The sequence below is a fragment of the Gossypium arboreum genome, chromosome 6 (genome assembly GCF_025698485.1).
Source record: "Gossypium arboreum isolate Shixiya-1 chromosome 6, ASM2569848v2, whole genome shotgun sequence".
Taxonomy (NCBI): Eukaryota; Viridiplantae; Streptophyta; class Magnoliopsida; order Malvales; family Malvaceae; genus Gossypium; species Gossypium arboreum.
In genome coordinates, this window is record NC_069075.1 from 57,625,032 (window position 1) to 57,648,898 (window position 23,867).

Consider the following 23,867-nt stretch of genomic DNA (forward strand, 5'->3'; position numbering starts at 1 on the left):
TTTTCCCGGTTCGAGTTGCACTAAAACTAGAGCTTCTATTAGTAGTGTCTTTAATTTCTCAAAACTCTATTGGCACTTTTCTGACCATTCAAACTTAACATCTTTTTGCTACAACCTGGCCAAAGGAGTTGCAATCATAGAGAATCCCTTTACAAAGCGTTGATAGTAATCGACTAAGCCCAAAAAGCTTCTAACCTTGGTTACGTTCTTCGGTGGCTTCCACTCAATAATGGCAGAAATCTTATTCGGATCAACTCGGATGCCATCACCTAACATAATGTGACCGAGGAATCTGACCTCTCGGAGCCAAAAATCACTCTTGCTAAACTTAGCATATAGTTGCTTATCTCGTAAAGTCTATAAGATAGTCCTCAAATGCTTGGCATGTTCTGTATCATACTTAGAATAAATCAGGATATCATCAATAAATACAACAATAAACTTGTCTAAGTATGGTCAAAATATCCTATCCATCAAGTCCATAAACACAATCGGAGAATTCGTCAACCCAAAAGGCATCACAAGAAATTCGTAATGGCCATACCTAGTTCTAAAAGTGATCTTAGGCATGTCTGACTCTTTGACCCGCAGTTGGTAGTAGCCAGATCTCAGATCTATTTTAGAAAACATAGTGGCTCCCCTCAAGTGATCAAACAAGTCGTCAATCCTTGGAAACGGATACTTATTCTTAATAGTTACCTTGTTGAGTTGTCGGTAGTCTATACATAATCTCATCGAACTATCTTTCTTTTTCACAAATAGTACGGGAGCACCCCAAGGCGAAAAGCTTGGTCTTACAAAACCTATATCCGTCAGTTCTTGCAACTGTGCTTTTAGCTCTTTCAACTCGGTTGGTGCCATCCTATACGGGGCAATAGAAATAGGTGTTATTCTTGGCACTAGCTCAATACCAAACTCTACTTCTCTAACAAGAGGCAAACCAGGCAACTCTTCTGGAAACACATCCAGATATTCACGCACTATTGGTACCAATTCAATCTTCAACTCCTATTATTTGGTATTCAATATAAAAGCAAGGTAGGCGTCATACCCCTTTCTTATATACTTTTGAGCCCTCATTGAGGTAATCACAACCAGTGGTGTATTCAACTCAGTTGAATCAACTCAGAGAATTTCGCCATCTGAACATTTCAATTCAATATACTTGCTACCACAATTTACTATCACATCATGAATGGCCAACCAATCCATGCCAAGTATTACATCAAATTCATCAAAAGGCAAAAGCATAAGGTTAGCCGGAAAACAATGGCCTTGAATCATCAAAGGACAATTCTTACAACCTTTATCTACTAATACAGACTTGCCTAGAGGGTTCGACAGTGTGATTACAAATTTTGTGGGTTCCACAGACATATCCATGCTAGATACCAATTTCATGCAAAGGTTGTTGATCCGGGGTCAATTAAGGCAATGAAATGAGTATCATAGATAGAAAATGTACCCGTAATGACATCAGGAGCTGAGGCCTCCTCTCTAGCGCGTATGGCATAGGTTATCATTGGAGCTCGAGCCTCTGATTTGCTGTAGAATCCTTGGCAACAATTCGATTGCCACTTGCACTTTCGGGATGTCTAAGAGGTCTACCTCGAGAAATAGGAGCGTTCAACTTTGGGGCTAATTCAACCACTTTATCAGCTTGCTCTGGGCAATCTCTAAGAAAGTGCTCAAGAGAACCACACCTATAACATGCTCCACTCTTCATTCGGCACTCTTTGAAATGAAATTTATTACAACTTTTACATCTCGTCTTTTGATCATATACACTTACCACAATAGTTATCATAGGGGAAGAAGACTTCGGGTTATGACGTTTGGAGCTTCTTGCTCTACCCGAATATCCCACTGATGAGGTAGAACGTTCCTTGTAATATCCTGATTTTGGGCCTAGTCAGAATAGTGGTTTCGTGACCACAAAATTCGAGATAGAAATAATTATTTTATGATTATTTTAAGGTCTATGATATGATTGAATGATTGTGTGAAAATTTCGTGAAGAAATTTTATGCATAAAGTGCTTAAATTGAAATTAGGGACTAAATCGAATAATTTGCAAAACTTGCATTCTAGAAGTTTCTAGTATGAAATTGTTTTGAAATATTAATTAGGAGGTCTTAAATAGAAATTTTACCGATTATAAGTCTATGGAAAAAAATTGGACATGGATGGAATTTTTGGAAAGTTTAGTAGTAAGGGCATTTTGGTCATTTAGGGGTAACATGAATTAAAATACAAAATTAAAAGCCAATTTTGCTCATCTTCAACCCCATGGCCGAATATAGCAAGGAGAAACCATGGCTAGGGTTTTTAAAGATTCCAATCTTGATTGTAAGTCCGTTCTAACCTCGTTTTTAATGATTTTTACATTTTTGGAGTCCCGGTAACTTGATTTAGCTTATTCTAGCAATAATTTAACCTAGGTTTTATATTTGGAAAAATACCCATAGGTGAAATTTGTGTATTTTAGTGTTTTATGATAGAATATGAGGTTTTAGATTATGTTAGACAACTTGTGCTACTCGGTTTTAAGTGAAAACGAGCAAAAGGGCTTAATCGGTAAAAATACCTAATAGTCATAAGTACATGTTAGAGTGAGAATTTGATGTTTCCATAGAAGGAAAAATGATCAGCATGTCATAAAACATAAGAAAATAGGCTGAATTTTAATTTACGAGCTTTGGGGTAAAAGTGTAAATATGCAAAAGTTTAGGGCAAAGCGTAATTTTGACAAAATATGATTTTGGGTCAATTTGAATAATGTGAGTCCTAATTAGACTATATTTTAAATGATAGAGCAAGGAAAACTGAAATTGGCTAAAATGGAAAAATACCAAGTTGTGGACGAAATGGTAAAAGTAGCCGTTTGACATCGAGGTAAGTTCATATGTAAATGTTGGTAGCATAGTTATTATTTTAAATGTTTTATGTTATTTAAATGATATGATAATTATTATGAAATATTATACTCGTGATAATTGTTTGATAATATGTCAAATTGTGTGATATACTTGGAAAATGTGAAATACTACCGAGTATCGGTATCGGCATTCCGTAGAAGATGGTTGAGACACATGATTGGGAAAAAGGTCCCGTTGAACCTTAGGATTGGATTAGGATACAAGTTACATGTCACTAGGATATTTGGGCATCCGAACTCGTTGAGTTGAGTCTGAGTTCACTTATGGATGCGAATGTCCGAACTCGTCGAGTTCACTTATGGATGTGAATGTCTGAACTCGTTGAGTTGAGTCCGAGTTCGAGAGATGTAACTAGGCATCCGAGCTCGTTGAGTTGAGTCTAAGTTCACTTATGGTTGCGAATGTCCGAACTCGTTGAGTTGAGTCCGAGTTCGAGAGATGTAACTAGGCATCCGAGCTCGTTGAGTTGAGTCCGAGTTCGCTTATGGGCGGGTTACATGGTAGCTTGGCTACATATGTGGCACTTATGTGCAAACTTTCCATGTATCCGAATTATATTCCGATGTGTTCAACGGGTAAAGTTCTACTCAAATGGAGGAATACTAGAGATGAAAGGGACGTATTGGTGAGTGTTGTGAAATGGATACTTTGAGCAGTATGTACTTAACCTCGGGTTGAAAAATCGATATAACAATAATATGGTAAGATGATAAATGAAAATATGATATGAATGTCTTGGTGATGATTATGCAAATGATGTTTTATGTTTGCTTATATGGTTATGTTACTTGCTATTTGCATGTGAACTTACTAAGCATTTATGCTTACTCCATCCTTTTCATTCCTTGTAGTTTTGACAAGCCAGCTCGGAAATCTGGAACGGTCGGAGGTTCGCTCACACTATCTGTATACCATCTTGGCATAATGGCTTGTATATTTTGAGTATGGCATGTATAGCATTATAATCATTTTGTGTATATGGTCTTATGATATGGTTATTGAGTGGTATGGAAATGCTTGGTAATGATTAGCCATTGGAATGGCTAATCATGATCATATTTGGTGTTATGTATGTCAAATTGCTAGCTAATCCATGGAAACCATGAAATAGGTAAAATTTACCATAAAATAGATTCTAACAGCAGCAGTGATGTAAATTTGAAAAATCACTAAAAATATTAGAAATGGAATTAAATGATGAGTATGTTATGAAATTCAAGATTAATGAGTCTATTTTCATATGGATTGAACAAAACAGGTATATGAATTATATTTTATGAGATATTTGAATTTTTGTGAAACAGGGCCAGAGTGATTTCTGGATCCCCTGTTCTGATTTTAAAAATTTATCATAAATTGTAAAAATATAATTATAAGTCATTATTTATATGTAAATATTCCTTATTGAGTCTAGTTTTAAGAGAAATAAAATTCATAGTCATTGAAATTCTGTACAAAGAGATATCTGATTCGTAATACACAGAGGTCAGAGCAGTCAAACCCTGAAACAGGGGAGACTTTAACTAATAAACTGTACTAATTGGCTTGACCAAAAATTATATAAAAAAATTAGTAAATAGATAAATGAGTCTATTTTCAGGGAAAATTTACAGAATTGGATTTCAAGTTTTGTAACTCGAGATATGAATTTTTAAGCGACTGTGATGCAGATTGCTAGTTTAACTGGAAATTTTAAAAATAAATTGTTTGTGCTGTTTAAGTAATGAATTAAGTCTGTTAACACCTCGTGTTCGACTCCGACGACGGTCTCGGGTATGGGGCGTTACATTCCTAGTGACTTTGTGATTTTTCTGTGGGAAACGAGTGCGTCTTACCACTGGATCTCTTACTTGAAACTCTAGCTTCTCTTATCACTTGTTTTCTTTCATTATTAAACTCTTTGGCCTTCTTGGCCCGACCAACTAATGCAGCAAATTCTCGTATATCGAGGATCCCAATTAGCAACTTAATTTCCTCATTCAGACCTTCCTCGGAGCATCTACACATTTCTGCCTCATAAAACCCTAGTCCTGATAACCCTAGGAAGTAATAAAGGTGGGAATTAACCTAAAATTGGTATGACCCATCTATGAACAACTTCACCCCCAACCAGTCTGGACTGTGAGGTTGAAAGATAAGTAGTTCTTGCTGACTCGTTATTTGAGTGGAAGATCGAGAGATCCTGTTAGGATAGCAACTATTTGATTGATGAAGAGCCTAAAGCAACAATTGATGATGATTACCAAAACGAGCTAATCACCCATAATCAAGATGTGATTTATTCTACTCTTTGATCTTTTGAATTTTAATTTCTTGTGTTATTTTACTTTATTATTATAAAAATCTTAAAAACTCTCTTTTATTTTACTTTTGTACTATAACTAAATTAAAGTATTAATTAGATCTTCCGATGTTTAGGTTAAAAACTGATCAAGCATTCGCCTCCCTTGGGTATGATCCTCAGAGTACTTACTTACAACTAGACCCTTATACTTGCGGATATCGCCTCATATTATAGTTTTTACTGCAGTATTAATACTTTGGACATTAGTACATCTGGAGGCGGTCAAGTTATTGGCGTCGTTGCCGGGGAGGCAACGTCACTAATTTGATTTTAACTTTTTACACTTATTAGGAATAATTAGGAAATCTTTAGGTCATAGATACGATTTAGTTAGCCATAAATAATACTGCTAAAATTACGCAGGTTCTAGGAACCTTGATTGATATAGATTGTTTACGATCTAGTATTTCCCATCCTATCATTCATAACTCACATTTTAAACTAAATCCTTCTTTACTAACATGGATTTCTAAAAATGTTAGGTTTATTGATCATAAAAGTGAGGACCCTATAGCATTTTTGTGGAGATTTGATCAAATATATAGTATTGTTACTTACGCAGGCATTCCATCGGATGCTATCAAATTATTATTAATTCCATTTTCATTGGATAGGAATGCAAAATTATGGCTAGAAGCACTTCCCCTAGACACCATTACCACTTGGACTAAGTTTGTGTTGCTCTTTTTTTTTTTGCTGAGAAGTACATATGACAAAGGTACTCAGTACTTATACCCAATTATTTTTGTTAAGCAATTTATTATTGAAACATTGAGATAAGCATAGGAAAGGTTTAAAACAATTCTCATATCCATATTAGGCGGGGGTGTATACTTCACGGTCCAAATACAACATTTTTATTATAGGTTGGACAGTCAGAATAGATGAAAATTTGATATTATGACTGGTGGTAGTATTTGGACGAAAACTCTGGAAGAAGTTATGCAAATACTAGAAAAATCTAGCACTAATGAATCTACCTGAAAGGAATATTATGAAGTAGAAACCGAGGGCCTGGAATGTAAAAAAAATGAAAAAAAGCAAAAATGTAACCAATTGGAGTTAATTATAATGGAGTCAAACAATTACGAAATAGAAGAAGAATGGGGCAGTGTGGAGCAAGAAAATGATTACATGGTATCCCAACTTGATTGGTGAAGGCAAAGTAAGGAGCAACCAGAACAAATCATCTCGAATTCAACAAAATTAGTGCCATCTGTTATTAAACCTCCTGAATTAGAATTGAAGTCATTACCTGCACATTTAAAATATGGCTATCTAGGAGAACAAAATACTCTATTAGTGATTATTGTTGTAAGGTTAGAAGCAACCCAAGAACAGGCTCTATTAAGTGTTTTAAAAAGGCATAAAAAAGTGATAGGATGGACGATTGCTGATATTAAAGGAATTAATCTTGTGTTTTGTCAACATAAGATTAGATTAGAATAGGGAAAAAAACCTGTAGTTGAAGCTCAACGTAGACTTAATCTAGCTATGAAGGAAGTGGTAAAGAAGGAATTGCTTAAATGGCTGGATGTAGGTATTATTTACGCCATTTCTGATAGTGAATGGATTAGACCTACTTAATGTGTTCCAAAGAAAGGAATTCTAACTATAGTCGAGAATGATAAAAATTAGTTAATTCCAACAAGAACAGTTACTAGTTGGAGAGTGTGTATTAACTACCGAAAATTGAATGATGCAATAAAAAAAGACCATTTCCCTTTTCCCTTTATTGATCAAATGCTCGACGTTTAATAGGTAAAGATTACTAGTGTTTCTTTGATGGCTACTCAGGGTACCACCAAATCCCAATCCACCTCGTTGATAAAGAGAAAACCACTTTCACATGTCCCTTTGGTACTTATGCTTTTAAAAGAATGCCTTTTGGACTATGCAATGCTCTAGTAACCTTTATGAGGTGCATGACGGTTATCTTTGCTAATATGTTAGAAGCAGGTTGGATGTATTCATGGATGGCTTTTCAGTCTATGGAAACTCTTTTCAAGAATGTCTAGGTAACCTAGAGAAAGTCCTAAAAAAATGCAAAGAGACTAATCTAGTGCTTAACTGGGGAAAAATGTCATTTCACGGTAAAAGAAGGATTGGTATTGGGGCATCTGATATCAGGAAAAGGTATGGAAGTGGATAAAGCCAAAATTGAGGTTATAAAAAATCTTCCTAACCCAAAAAATGCTAAAGGTGTTCAAGAGTTTTTAGGCCATCCAGGGTTCTACCAGAGGTTTATAAAGGACTTTGTTCACATCTCTAAGCCTCTGAATCAACTCCTTCAGAAAGGAACCTTTTATATTTGACCAAAGTTGAGTTAAAGCTTTTGAGGTAATAAAATAAAAACTTATAACTGCTCCAATTATCATCACCCCTAACTGGTTAGAACATTTTATTATTATGTGTGATGCTAGTGATTATGTAGCAGGTGCAGTCGTGGGACAAAAATGGAATAACATCTTTGGGGCTATTCATTATGCTAGTAAAACTTTAAATCCGACACTGCAACTATGCTACAACAGAAAAAGAGATGCTAGTAGTAGTGTTCGCTTGTGAAAAATTTTGACCCTCCTTAATGAAAAATAGAGTATATCTGTATATTGACCATTCTGCATTAAAATATGTTATGAAGAATAAAGAAACAAAAGCTAGAATAATGAGATGAGTTTTACTGCTTCAAGAATTTGATTTATGGATAATGGATAGGAAAGGGACTAAAAACTGAATTGCAAATCATTTATCCAGAATTGATAATAATTTAAAAGCAGAGAATATTGGAGATGAGCAATTATTTAGAGTAGATATCCATCAGATCAAGCCGAGCAAGCATACAACACTGTGGTATGCAGATTATATCAATTATATCACAAAAGGAGTCTTTCCCACACAGGCATCCTGGCAACAGAAAAAGAAGATAGCCCACGAATCAAAAAATTACATTTGGGAGTAGCCATATATGTTTGGACAATGTGCGGATCAATTGGTCTGAAGGTGTGTAGCAAAGGAAAAGATATATGAAATTTTACAAAGATGCCATACATCTCCATGTAGAGGCCATTTTGGTGGAAAAAGGATAACTCAAAATGTGCTACAGTTAGGGTTTTATTGGCTAACTATGAATTAAAATGCCTAATGGTGTGATAGATGCCAGCAAACTGGGAATATATAAAAAAAATGGATAAAATGCCACAAACAGGAATAAATGAGGTTGAAGTGTTTGGTGTTTGGGGAATTGATTTCATGGGACCTTTTCCTAGCTTTTTTGGGAATCAATATATTTTCTTGGCTATTGACTATGTTTCGAAATGGGTTGAAGCAGTCGCTTCAGTAGTGAGATTCCTGAGAAAAAAACATATTTGCTAGGTTTGGTACACCACATCCATTGGTCAGTGACAAAGGATCTCATTTTTGTAGCAAGCAATTTCAAGCAACTCTGGCTAAGTTCAAAATAAGACACCGAATGACGACGACCTACACCCACAAGCTAATGGGCAAGCAGAAGTGTCTAATTGTGAAATAAAATAGATTCTGGAGGAAACAATAAACCCTAGTCGAAAGGATTAGGGAGCAAAGCTAGACAATGCATTATGGGCTTACAAAACAACATATAAGACTCCTCCAGGTATGTCTCCTTATAATCTAGTTTACAGTAAGAACTGCCACTTACCAATTGAATTGGAAAAGAAGGTATATTAGGCAATTAAAGAGTTAAATCTAGACTCGGAATTAGCTAAGAGAGAAAGATTATTCCAACTCCAGGAATTGGAAGAATTTTATTTTATGGCCTAGAAAAACACTAAAATGTACAAGGAAAGGAGTAGACTTTGACATGATGCGAAGATTAGAAAGCTCGACTTTCTACCTAGATAGAAAGTTCTACTATTTAACTCAAGACTTAAATTATTCCTTGGAAAGCTTAAATCAAGATGGACAGGTCCTTATACCATACACCTAACTCTTCATAAAATAGTAGAACTAATCGGGAAAGGGGGACGACTTTTTCTTGTTAATGTCAAAGAGTAAAACATTATTTTGGAGGAAAAATCAACACGATAGTTGCTGAACAAATTTTGCACTGCAACGCGTTATGAGATTTACATGGAATCAAGCGAGAATTAATAGACGAAAAGAGTGATGATGACGAAGATCACCAGAGTGTCAATCCCATAAAATATAGGAGACTATGGTTTGCATGTTGCGACACAACTTCTGAATGTCAAGAAAACAAAGAACACTCAAATCATGGAACTAGCCTCGATGTCCCGACATCATGGAGGGATGTTGCGACACTAATAAACCATAAGATATACATATTTTTACCCTGTGATTAGCATATTTATGGATGATTTTTCCTTGGCTTCATTTAATTTGATACTCCTAACCCTTTAATTTCATATTTTATACTCAGGAGAGCTTAGGATGGCGAAAAGAGCAAGAAACGGGCCAAAAATGGACAAATTGGGCCTAAATCAGAGTTTCACACGGCCTAGGCACTTTCACACGGGTGATTCACACACCTGTGTGTAACACACGGGTAGACCACATGCCCATGTGTCATGGCCGTGTCAACATTAATCCAAGTCAGAATTGCACACGGCCTGAGCACTTGCACACGGGCGTGGCACACGGCTGTGTCCCTGTCGAGCCTAAGTCTAATTCTACTTAGAAAAGACCACTTTTGAGGGTTTTGAAGCATTCTAAAGCCTATATAAAGACCCTAGAAGAGGATTAAAGGGACACACAGAGTTGAAGGCAGAAAATACTCAAGGATAGCCATCAAATTACCTTAGAGACAGGATATACATCATGACTGAAGATTTCCATCCAATTTCCTAAAAGTTCTTTGGGTTTCTTTATGTTCTATTGTTTTCCAAACTTTGAGATGTTTTCCATTATTATTATGAACTAAACTTCCTAAATACCTAAGGGAGATAAAACCTAAGACGGATCTTATTATTATTTGAGTTACATGATAAATACTTGTTCTTATTCTTAATTGTGAATTTAACCCTTGCTTTAATATTCTAGGATATTAATTCAGGTTTTTGATGTGCTTATTCAGTGAAGAAAAAGTTCTATTTAAGAGTAGATCATTCATAATTAAGCAGAGTTGCAAACAACCCTAAAGATAGGATGAAATAAATCTGCCATATTAGAGTTAAATCTAATAAGGGAATCCATAGATCGAGTTAATGCGATAATAGGGGTTTTAATTAGAAAGAGATTTCAATTAATCAACCTAGAGTCAGTTGTTTTTAGTCTCAAGAGAGGTATTAACATAAATCAGGGATTTCTACAGATTAAGTCAAGTGAATAAATCGCCTAACTCAAAGGTAATAAGTGAAGTCTAGGTGGATTATTCCTTGGGTATTGTCTTCTCTATCGGTTTTCCAAAAATTATTTTTCAACTTTAATCTCTGTTGTAATCTTAGTTAATTAGATGATTAGTTTTAGATAAAACAATCTCTTAAATTTTAGGCTAGATAATAAGAATATAGTAATTACTAGTACTTTTAGTCCTCGTGGATACGATATTTCCGGTCTCACCATAACTATACTACTGTTCGATAGGTGCGCTTTCCTTAAAGTTGAATTTTTAGTTAGTTTTACAACCATCAAGTTTTTAATGCCATTTCCAGGAACTAAGATATTAGGAACGCTTGATTTTTATTACTTTAGTCATTTTTACTTTTATTGTAATTTACTTTTTGTTTTCAGTTTAATTTTTCATTACTAAATTTTCTTTTAATTTACTTCTGGCAGGTTTTTATAGTTTATGACTAGAAGAAACCCTTCAGGACCTCTACTTTTCGACAGTGAGATCGAAAGCACAGCTCGCAAAAACTGAATAGAAATAAGGCGAAGCCTACAATACAAAAAGGAAGGGCAAGAGAACGATATCCATACTATAACCGAGGAGATGGCTGAAAATTAGAATAATCCTCTACCTCCTATGGTTGCTGCAAATCCAGTAGATCAAAATCCTGCTCCTCATACTATGTATAATTATACTAAACCTACTTTAACAGGAACTAGATCGAGTATAGTTAGACCTGCTTTGCTGCAAATAATTTTGAACTGAAACCTAACACGATCAAATGATATAACAGTTTATTCAGTTTGACGGTTTGCAGGACGAGGATCCAAACACTCATTTGGCGAATTTTCTGGAATTCTACGACACCTTTAAGATCAATGGCGTTTCTGACGATGCCATTCGCCTTCGGTTATTTCCCTTTTCATTAAGGAATAAGGCTAAACAGTGGTTGAACTCGTTACCACGAGGATCAATCACCACCTGAGAACAAATGTCCGAAAATTTTTTACTTAAATATTTTCTGCCGGCTAAAATGGCTAAACTGAGAATGATATCTCTTCTTTTGTGCAAATGGATTTAGAAACTCTTTATGATGCATGGGAGAGATACAAGGACTTATTGCGAAGGTGCCCTCACCATGGGTTACCTCTATGGTTGTAGGTTCAGACTTTTTACAACGGTGTGAACCCGTCAACAAGGCAACTGATCGACGCAGCCGCCGGTGGAACTTTAAATAACAAAACACCTGAAGAGGCTTAGAAATTTATCAAAGAGATGTCACTGAATAACTATCAGTGGCAAGTTATTATAACAAAGCCGATAAAAGCAGCCGGTGTTTTCAACCTCGACGCGGTCACTATGCTATCCAACCAGGTAGAACTTTTAAATAAAAAGATTGATGGCTTGTATGGTTCTACTTAGGTACATCCAGTGATGAGGTGTGATTCAAATGGACAAGGAGTACACAATACAGATTATCTATCCTTCAACCCTAGCACCGAGGAGGAACAAGTCCATTATATGGGTAGTAATTCTAGACCTCAAAATAACTCGTATAGTAACACTTATAATGCAGGTTAGAGGAACCATCCCAATTTCTCGTGGGGTGGTCAAGGAAATAAAAGGCCACAACATCCCCCAGGCTTTCAACAACCACCTTACCAACAAGAGAAGAAATCGAACCTTGAAGAGATGCTCACAAAAAATTCATCTCAATGTCAGAAACTCGTTTCCAGAATACCGAAACAGTACGTAAGAATCAACAAGCGTCGATCCAAAGGCTTGAAACTCAAATAGGACAGCTTTTTAAGTTGATTTCTGAACGACCACAAGGTAGCCTACCAAGTAACACTGAAACTAACCCAAGGGAGCAACTTCATGCTATTACTGTGCTCAATGATGAAGGATTAGTTGAAGTTGAATCAAAACTGAGGCAAGACAATATGGAAGATAAAGGTAAGGTTGATGTAAGCAATGTTACATAAAAACCGGTAAGCAAGGGGTATAAACCTCGTGTACCATACCCTAAAGCGACAAGGAAAGACCACATGGACAAACAATTCGATAAATTCCTTAAATTATTAAAAAAGTTGCATATTAACTTACCGTTTATTGAAGCTCTTTCATAGATGCCAAACGCAGTGAAATTTTTAAATGAGCTATTGGCTAATAAACGAAAGTTAGATGAGGCATCGCACGTGGAATTAAACGCAGTTTGCTCAGCTATTCTACAAAGTAAGCTACCCAACAAACTGAAAGATCCAGGGAGTTTTACGATTCCTTGCTTAATTGGTAGTTTAACTATAAATAATGCGTTAGCTAATCTAGGGGTGAGTATTAATGTAATGCCATATAAAATGTTTAAACAACTAGGCCTTGGGAAACCTAAACAAACTAGGATGAGCATTCAATTGGTAGATAAAACAATTAGATTTCCTAGGGGTATTATTGAAGATGTGCTTGTCAAAATTGATAAATTTATATTCCCAATCGACTTTTTTGTTCTAGACATGGATAAGGATAGTGGCATACCTCTAATTTTAGGAAGGCCCTTTTTAGCAACTGCTAGAACTATCATTGACGTTGGCACAGGAGAACTAATACTTCTTATAGGAGATGACACGATTACTCTCCAAGCTTGTGATTTGATTAAATTATCTAGTAAGCAAGATGGTTATACAAGATCTATTTATATAAATAACATTAGGGCTCAAACTCCTTTTCAGGAAACCCCTAGGAAGAACATGATGGAGACACATTCTAGTCCATGTGACAAAAATAGAACGAGTCATGAGGAACGAAGACTACAAATCGATGAACTAGATAAATGGAAAATACGTGTCAAGGAGAAACCAAAAGCACACGATGAATCAAAATGACGCCATGATGAGCATAGGGATGAAACAAAGGAATTTAAGATTGGGGATAAAGTATTTTTAGATGAAAAGAACCCCCGCATTACTACTTCAAATACTAATGGAGCGACTCCTTTCACGGTAATGAATGTCTTCCCATAAGGTACAGTCGAGGTAAATCATCATCAATTCGGCACTTTTAAGGTAAATAGTACTCAACTTATACTTTATGTGGATAATAGAATTGATAGTGAGAAAGAGGAAGCTCGACTCCATGATCCGTCGTAAGCATGCGAATAAGGGGTAAGTCGAGCTTAGACTCTAAATAAGTGCTTCTCAGGAGGCAACCTGAGCACTAACACCACTAACTAGTTTATTTTAGCCATTTTTCGTGTTTTTATGTAAGAATAGTGACCCACATGGCCTGGACACACGGGCGTGTCCTTGGCCGTGTGAAAACAGGGCTAAAAATCCCCAAGTATCAAGCCACATGGTCATAAATTTGACCCACACGGTTGTGCGATAGGGCTGTGTGAAGCACACGGCCGGGACACATGGGCGTGTCTTAAGCCGTGTGAAAACTGGAGCAAAATTTTTTAATTTTTTTAACAAGTAAGAAAGGTACACAGGCAAGGCACACGGTCGTGTGTTCTGACACACAAGTAGCGGGAGACCACATGGGCGTGGGAGAAGCGAACAACAAAGAACAAGACTATGCGACACGGTCGTGTGAACCACACGGCCTGGACACACGGGTGTGTCTCTAGGCTATGTGATGAATGGACATTAAATCCTCGCGACAAACACGGGTAGAACTTGATCCACACGGGCGTGTGACACGGCCGTACGGCCCAACACGGGGCCTTAACATGATTGTGCCCTTTTTTAAACCCCCCACCCCTAACACTTTCTTCTTCTTCTCAAATTTTTTCCCTCCAAACCCTAGCCGCCACAGTCCCCTTCCCCACCGTCCGGCCACCCTTAGCTCTCCCTCTTCTTCTTTTCTTTTCTTTTCTTTTCCTCCTTTCCCATCTCTTCCTTTCATTTTCTTTTTCTTTTCAACCCCTCATCACACCCACAACCTAACCCCACAGCGTGCCGCACGGCCTCCCTCACCATACCCGTGCCCTTTCCCGTTCACACCAACAACATCCACTGCCTACCGTACCACCGACCACTATCGTGGTTCCCCCTTTTACCCTTACCTCTATTTTATTTCTTTATTTTTGGTTATTTGTTATTTGTTAGTCCATTTTAATCTTAGGAAATTTTTCTTTATTTATTTATTTTTAGTAGTAGTCTTCATTAGTAGTTATCATCATATTTGTTATTATTATTCTAATTATTCTTTTGTCTCTTTTGTTTTTCTGACTGTTTCATTTTTTGTTCTTTATTTTTTAGCCTACTTTATTATTTTTATTTAGTATTTCTATTCTCTTATAATTGCATCCGTTCGTTTAGTTGGATGTTTGTCATGATTTTCTTTTCCTTCCTTAATGTTATTTCTATTTCCCTATTATTCTAGTGTTTGCTTTAATTAGTGTTAGGATATATTTCTATTTCTATTAATGCTTTTTCTTTTTTCCTTTGTCTTTTGATTAAATATTTGGTGCTATCTAACTTTTGTTATTTTTAGGAACACAATGACAAACACACGAGGTAAAAAGGCTACAGTCCCCGCTTCGAAAAAGCGAAAGGGTCCTTGCGAAACATCCTCATCTCCTCAACCGAAGCTCGTCACCCTCTACTTCGATTCTCGTCAGGCCCACAGGACAATCTATTTCAAATTCTTCAAATACGACCATTAGGAGTGGGACGTTGTATTGATTGGGCCACTTTGGTGCAAGTCCACCTTGCTCACCTTATTCGATTCCATCTCGATACTGCCCCGTGGGATTGGTTTTTTAAAATTATCGAGCCCACCTATTCAGAGCTAACCTTGGAGTTTTGCAGTATTTACATCTACAGCATGTGATGAATACACATGATGAGCCTAGTACTATCATTTTTAGACTTGGTGGACTAGTTAGGCACATGAATGTACCAGAGTTTGGAGCTACGTTGGGCCTCTACACGGAGGAGTTCATGGCTTCCGTGAATTTTTGACAGCTTCATCGTCACCTACACTACTCGTCCTCTTGCTGTTGGACCAACCTTACAGTGAGTACGGTTCCCTATGATGCAAGTCGTTGAAAGGCGGCTTCTCTTCCTTTAGCACTACGTTATATCCATGTCATCCTAGCTCATACCTTGACTGGGAGGAGAGAGAGCACCGGTGTCATTAGCACCACCGATGCTTACTTCCTATGGAGCATGGCAACTGGCCATGTATTTGATTCGGCGTATTTTTTTGCACTTGCTTTTCACCACCAGACGGACCGCCATAGGAAGGGCCCTAAATTCCTTGGCCCCTATGTAACTCACCTCACTCGACACTTCGGCCTCTTCGACACTCTAAAGATGTCATCGACACTCACACTAGTAGGCCAGATGTCTTCTCAAGGAATATCTAGCATGATCCACATGAGGATGATAGTGTGACGTTGTGGATTCAACCGCCCTCAGTATAGACTTATTCAGTCTGATGACTAGGATGAGCCAAAGGACATTACTAATGATGTCCCTTCCCCTCACGAGGACCCACCCCCACCACCACCACCACCGAGTCACCAAGCTCCTGCTGTCAGTTTGACAGATTTATCCGAGCGATTCACTCGCTTTGAGTAGTAGTGCTTTGAGCGGTTCGACAGCATCGATGCCACTCTTCGACAGATTTGCCACCACCTCCACATCTCTCCTTCGGCACTGTCGACCCACGAGGCATCTGATGATGAGGACCTTTGAGTCCCTTTATTTTACTATTTTTTATTTTTATTTTATTTCAATTTTATTTTGTTTTTTTTTTATTTTTCTTTTTGAAAACTTATGTTTTATATTTTGACCAATTTTTTTTCTTTATGATTATTATCGAGTGAAGCCTTTATTCTCTTCCACAGCTGTATTTATTTTCTTACTAGTAACTTAGAATCATGCCTTTCATTAGCATTATCTACAGTTCTAGCTTTCGCCATTCCAAGGATTTCATCCAAAATTTCAGGGCAGTTTTTCTTCTCTTCCTCTATTCTGATATTATGCTTATATTGTTATTAACCATCTTTGTACATTGAGGACAATGTAATCTTAAGTGTGGGAGGTTATTTATATGATTATCAGAAAAATCCCTGAATTTTTGTCTTGTTCTCAAATAATTTTCCCATATCATTACTAGAGTAAATTTTGATTGGTTTATGATTTTTATTGATATATTTTGAATTAATTCATAGGTAACTGTGCATTGATTGTTTAAACTTTAAGATACTAGAGGATCAAGCATGATAAGTTGACTTTTGAGAATTGAAATTGCTAGGTTGTTTCCCTGAATTGAGGTATTATCTTGAAGTTTGAATTTGCAGGATTGACATCAAATACCCATAAATTTCGTGAGATTTTGAGCCTTTTAGAGCATATATCTTTCTTTCTCACTAATTTTATTGGTTATGAGTGTGTCAACATTGATTTGTTATTCTAGAACTTGCATGATTATACATGTCGAGACCACACCTTTGATTTGATATACTAAAATGATAAAGGCAATTAGGTTTAACCCATTTACCCCATAAAAAGCCTACCTATATAATTGACCCCTAGTGAACCCTTTTGGGCCTTAACTATTAATTCTTGATTTTCCCCTTAATATTAACCCACAACTTAACCCTTTTTGATTCATTAAGAATTTTTCCTTTTTATTGACTCCCTTTTTTATCGAGATTTGATTTGATTAGTTACCTAATTATGTTCGTTCATTCCAGTTGCTGAATTATTTCTTAATATGTATTGTGCATTCTTGTTCTTATAAAAAAACGTATATTTATATTCATTCAGTTACATATTGTTCTAAAGAGCTTGGATAAGTTATCATATTGAGAGAAAAGCTCCTTTTATTAGTTTTGGTTAGTGTTAATTCTGGCACCTTTTTTTTTGTAAATCAGTGATTAGCTTTAATTTTTTTCTAAGTCTGGTAATTTATTCAATTAATCTTGATTCTAACCCTCTTTTGCAGCCTTTAGCCACACCTTTAACCCAAGCCCCATTACAACCCTGTTATAGACCTTTTGATTTGTGTATCATTTCATTATAGTGGTGGAGATTTTGATTTTCATGCAAGCCTATAGTAATAACTTTTCATGTTTGACTATTGAGTGCTTAATTATTGAACCTTAAATACTTTGAGTAATTTGAGTGGATCATTAGTGAGGATGTCAACTTTGTCAATTTAGAATTAAAGATGATTACTCAGATAAAGGGAGATACCTATGATTTTATGATTAAAATGCTCAATTTGGATTGTTTGAAACTTTAATGTTCTTTTAGTTAAACTCTTAATGAATGATTACTTGTGAATTATTTCAAACATTATTGATGAGAATTATAAGTTGAGAAAGATTTATTTTAATTGTGAGTTGAGGATTTTGCTCGAGGACAAGTAAATGCTTAAGTGTGGGGATATTTGATAAACCATAATATAAACATATTTTTACCCCATGATTGCCATATTTATGGATGATTTTTCCTTGGTTTCATTGAATTTGATGCTCCTAACCTTTTAATTTCATGTTTTATACTCAGGAGAGCTTAGGATGGTGAAAAGAGCAAGAAACGGGCCAAAAACGGACAAATTGGGCCTAAATCAGAGTTTCACACTGCCTAGGCACTTCCACACGGGTGATTCACACACCTGTGTGTAACACACGGGTAGACCACATGCCCATGTGTCATGGCCGTGTCAACATTAATCCAAGTCAGAATTGCACACGGCCTGAGCACTTGCACACGGGCGTGGCACACGGCTGTGTCCCTGTCGAGCCTAAGTCTAATTCTACTTAGAAAAGACCACTTTTGAGGGTTTTGAAGCATTCTAAAGCCTATATAAAGACCCTAGAAGAGGATTAAAGGGACACACAGAGTTGAAGGCAGAAAATACTCAAGGACAGCCATCAGAATCACCTCAGAGACAGGATCTACATCAAGATTGAAGATTTCCATCCAATTTCCTAGAAGTTCTTTGGATTTCTTTATGTTCTGTTGTTTTCCAAACTTTGAGATGTTTTCCATTATTATTATGAACTAGACTCCCTAAATACCCAAGGAAGATAAAACCTAAGACGGATCTTATTATTATTTGAGTTATATGATAAATACTTGTTCTTATTTTTAATTGTGAATTTAACCCTTACTTTAATATTCCAGGATATTAATTCAGGTTTTTGATGTGCTTATTCAGTGAAGAAAAAGTCCCTGTTTAAGAGTAGATCATTCATAATTAAGTAGAGTTGCATGCAACCCTAGAGATAGGACGACATAAATCTGTCGGATTAGAGTCAAATCTAATAAGGAAATCCATAGATCAAGTTAATGTGACAATAGGGGTTTTAATTAGAAAGAGATTTCAATTAATCAACCTAGATTCAGTTGTTTTTAGTATCGAGAGAGATATTAACATAAATCAGGGACTTCTGTGAATTAAGTCAAGTGAATAAATCGTCTAACTCAATGGTAATAAGTGAAGTCTAGGAGGATTCTTCCTTGGGTATTGTCTTCTCCATCGGTTTTCCAAAAAGTATTTTTCAACTTTAATCTATGTCGTAATCTTAGTTAATTAGATAATTAGTTTTAAATAAAACATTCTCTTAAATTTTAGGCTAGATAATAAGAAGATAGTAATTACTAGTACTTTTAGTCCTCGTGGATACGATATTTCCAGTCTCACCATAACTACACTACTGTTTGATAGGTGCGCTTGCCTTAAAGTCAAATTTTTAGTTAGTTTTACGACCATCAGACACCCTATGTAAACTTTATTTTCTGAACTAACACTAATTGTTGACGTTTTTATAGTTTAATTTTATTAGGATTCTTATTCCTTAACCTCTTGTCTAGTAGAAATAAACTATAACTCTAATATGTTTTATTCTCTTCTTCTAATTTATAAATAGGTCAAATTGATCCTATTAGTTATCTCATACAAAGAAAGAATGAAAGAAATCAATTTGTAGTCATAATAGATTGTAAAATTTTTAGAGTTCCCGATTAAGTCTCGATTCGATTCTAAAGCTCATATTGGGCCTCAAGGGTCCATTTAATGGACATTACGTATAATTTCAAAAAGTGAATAGTAATTATTGTAAATTATCTAAAAATATTCTAAAAATTTTAGTAATACTCTATAACCCTGTACTGGCGACGTACATGGGTTAGGGGTGTTACATTTAGTGGTATCAGAGATACAGTTTAGTCGATTCTCAGACTGAACATAGCATATGTGGAGTCTAAAAATACATGCCATTATATAAATTGTGATAGTGTGATGTCTCCTGATCATTTTAAATGTGTTTTTCATATAGTAATGTCATCTAACCAAGCTAGAGCTGAATCCGAGGAAGCTGGGAGCAATGCTTCAGCTTCAATTCAAAGAGTTGCATCTTTATCTGGCAGTGAAAGGCCCATACCTGAAGGCCGAAGTAAGGTGGAAAAATATGCCTTCTTTCAATTGATGAATGAATGGTTTACTATGTAATTAAGAACAAACCCTGCTATACAACAACCTCCCCCACCTGCTCCTCAACCGGTTCCTGAGATGCCACAAGGTGCTAAACATGTTAGAACTGGTAAACCTCTGGTAGATAAAATCTATAAGCATAGGGAAGAAGAATTTAGAACTACCACAGATGATGATCCAGAAAAGGCTGAATTTTGGTTGAAAAATACCATCTGGATTTTAGATGAATTACCTTGTATGCCCACTGAATGTTTGAAATGTGCAGTATCTTTATTGAAGGATACAACTTATAATTGGTAGAATACCACAACTTCGATGGTACCTAAAGAAAACATTATTTGAGAATTTTTCCAAACTGAATTCAGAAAGAAGTATGTTAGTTAGAGATTCCTGGATTAGAAAAAGAAATAATTTTTAGAGCTCAAACAGGGATATATGACTGTATCTGAATATGAACGAGAATTTTCTCGGTTGAGCAAGTATGCCAGAGAGTGGATTCCATCTGAAGCTGACATGTGCAAATAATTTGAAAAGGGTTTAAATGAAGACATTAAACTGTTGATTGGAATTCTTGAATTGAGGGAATTTGTGGTACTAGCTGATCGAGCACATAAAACTGAAAAATTGAATAAAGAAAAGAAACAAGCTGAAACAGAGGCTCGGGTTTCTAGTAAAAGAATTATGAGTAAATCACAATCATCTACTTCTAAGAAATTAAAGAATATGATCGTGTTACCACCTCTACAAGATATTCTGGAAGAGAATGAGGTTCTCAATGCTCTAACCCGAGATCTTCATCTCCTTCTGTAACTAGTGTGGGCAGTGCAATATGTAAACATTGTAATAGATTTCATTATTGAGAATGTTGGTTTAGAAGTGGAGCTCGTTACCGATGTGGATCCCTTGGTCATTTTCTTAAAGATTGTCTGGAAAGGGTTGAAAAAAAAGTTGAACTGACTCCAAAGCTAAGTAATCCTATTTTGAGGGATAGACCACCTCGTCACCCTAGAAATGTCAGTGGTAGCTTAGGTACTACAAGAGACACAACAGTTAAATCTGAGGTACGAGCACCGGTAAAGACATATGCTATTCGTGTTAGCGAAGATGCACCTGCACTACACGTCATTACTGGTACATTTTCTCTACTTGATACTGATTTACTGCTTTGATTGATCCTAGTTCCACACATTTATACATATGCACAAACTTAATGTCTATTAAAAATTTACCTGTTGAATTCACTGAATTTGTGGTTAAAGTTTCAAACCCTCTAGGCCAGTGTGTTACGGTTGATAAAGTCTGTAAAAACTATCCATTGATGGTAAAAGGTTATTATTTTTCGGCTGACTTGATGTTCTTGCCATTTGATGAATTTGATGTGATTTTAGGAATAAATTGGTTAACCCAATATGATGCAGTGGTGAATTGTAAGTAGAAATATATTGTATTTAAATGTCAGAGCGGTGAATTACTTCATGTTGAATATGATAAACTGGATGGAATACCTAATGTGATTTTAACAATATCATCACAGAAGTATGTCAGAAAGGGTTATGATGCTTACCTTGTATATGTACTGGATACTAAAGTATCTGAGTTGAAGATTCAGTCAGTACCGGTTGTTTGTGAATTTCCTGATGTATTTTCGGAAGAATTACCTAGTTTACCACTGAGTAGAGAAGTGCAGTTCTCTATAGATCTTGTACTGGGAACCACACCGATATTTATAGCACCTTACAGAATGGATCTTACTGAATTAAAAGATTTGAAAGTACAGTTACAAGAATTGATTGACAGAGGTTTTGCTTGACCTAGTTTCTCACCTTGAGGTGCGTCGGTTCTATTTGTAAAGAAGAAAGATGGATCGTTGAGGTTGTACATTGATTACAGATAGCTCAACAAAGTTACAATAAAGAACAAGTATCTATTACCTCGTATTGATGACCTGTTTGACCAGTTGAAATGTGCCACTGTATTTTCAAAGATTGATCTCCGGTTTGACTATTATCAATTACAAGTAAAAGATTCAGATGTACCCAAGACAGCTTTCAGAACCAGATATGCGCACTATGAGTTTCTTGAGATGCCATTCAGTTTGACAAATGCACTTGCAGTGTTTATGGATCTGATGAACAGAATTTTCAGACCATATTTAGACAGGTTTGTGGTGGTATTTATATATGATATTTTGGGTTACTCCCGAGATGAAAATAAACATGATGAACAATTGAGAATAGTGTTGCAAACTTTACATGAGAAACAATTGTATTCCAAATTCAGTAAATGTGAATTTTGGCTATAGAAAGTTGGTTTTTTTGGGCATATAGTATCTGCTGAAGGTGTCAGGGTGGATCCGAATAAAATTTTAGCTATTTTTAACTGGAAGCCACCTAGGAATGTGTCAGAAGTTCGAAGTTTTTTGGGATTGGCTAGGTATTATCAAAGGTTTGTAAAAGGGTTCTCAATGATAGCTTCTCTAATGACCCGTTTATTGCAAAAAGATGTGAAATTTCAGTGGTCTGATAAATGTTAGGAAAGTTTTGACAGATTGAAAACCTTATTGACAGAAGCACCAGTTTTAGTTCAGCCCAAATCGGGTAAGGAATTTGTAATTTACAGTGATGCATCATTAAATGGTTTAGGCTGAGTTTTGATGGAAGAAGGTAAAGTAATAGCCTATGCTTCAAGACAGCTAAAACCACATAAAAAGAATTACCCGATACATGATCTTGAATTGGCAGCCATACTGTTTGCATTAAAAATTTGGTGGGCATTACCTGTTTAGTGAAAAATGTCACATATTCACTGATCATAAAAGTTTGAAGTACTTTATGTCACAGAAAGATTTGAATTTCAGACAGCGCAGGTGGCATGAATTACTGAAAGATTATGATCTTGTTATTGACTACCATTCGGGAAAAGCCAATGTAGTTGCTGATGCTATGAGTAGAAAATCCCTGTATACTTTGCAGGTAATGAATACTCGATTGTCATTATCTGATGATGGTTCAATCATAGCTGAGTTAAAAGCTAGACCAACATTTTTGTAGCAAATATCTGAAGCTCAAAAAAATTATAGTCAGTTGCAAGCAAAACGTATACACAGTTAATCGACTCCTGACTTAGAATTTCAGATCAGGACTGATGGTTGTTTGTTATTTAGAGACAGAGTACGTGTACAGAAAAATTCAGAACTAGTACAGAAGATTTTGAATGAAGCTCATAATGGTAACATGTCTATTTATCTTGGTAGTAATAAGATGTATAATAATTTGAAAAAGATTTACTGGTGGTTGGGAATGAAACGGGATATTTCTGAGTTTGTATCTAAATGTTTGATATGTCAACAAGTAAAAGCTGAACATCAGGTGCCTTCGGGATTGTTACAGCCAGTTACTATACCAGAATAGAAATGGGAAAGAATTACCATGGACTTTGTATTGGGATTACCCTGTCTCCATAAGAAAGATGCCATTTGGGTAATTTTTGATCGGTTGAAAAAGTCTACACACTTTATTTCGATACGTATAGATTATTCTTTGGATAGATTGGATGAATTATATGTCTCTAAGATTGTCAGATTGCATGGAGTTCCTGTCTCCAATACTTCAAATAGAGACCCTTGGTTTACATCTCGATTCTAGAGCAAACTGCTAGAAGCTTTGGGTACTCAGTTACACTTTAGCACTACATTTCATCCACAGATAGATGGTCAATTTGAACATGTTATACAAATTTTGGAAGATATGCTTCAGTGTTGTATACTTGAGTTTGAAGGTAACTGGGAAAAGTATTTACCTTTAGTTGA

At 35.9% G+C, this 23,867-nt stretch overlaps 1 non-coding gene across 1 annotated transcript; it reads right to left on the bottom strand.

Moving 5' to 3' along the window:
- Nucleotides 1-11,648: 11,648 nt before the first annotated feature.
- On the bottom strand, nucleotides 11,649-11,754 carry LOC128294531 (small nucleolar RNA R71). The gene has a single exon (XR_008284840.1). It is a non-coding gene; the product is annotated as a small nucleolar RNA R71 (small nucleolar RNA).
- Nucleotides 11,755-23,867: the final 12,113 nt, after the last annotated feature.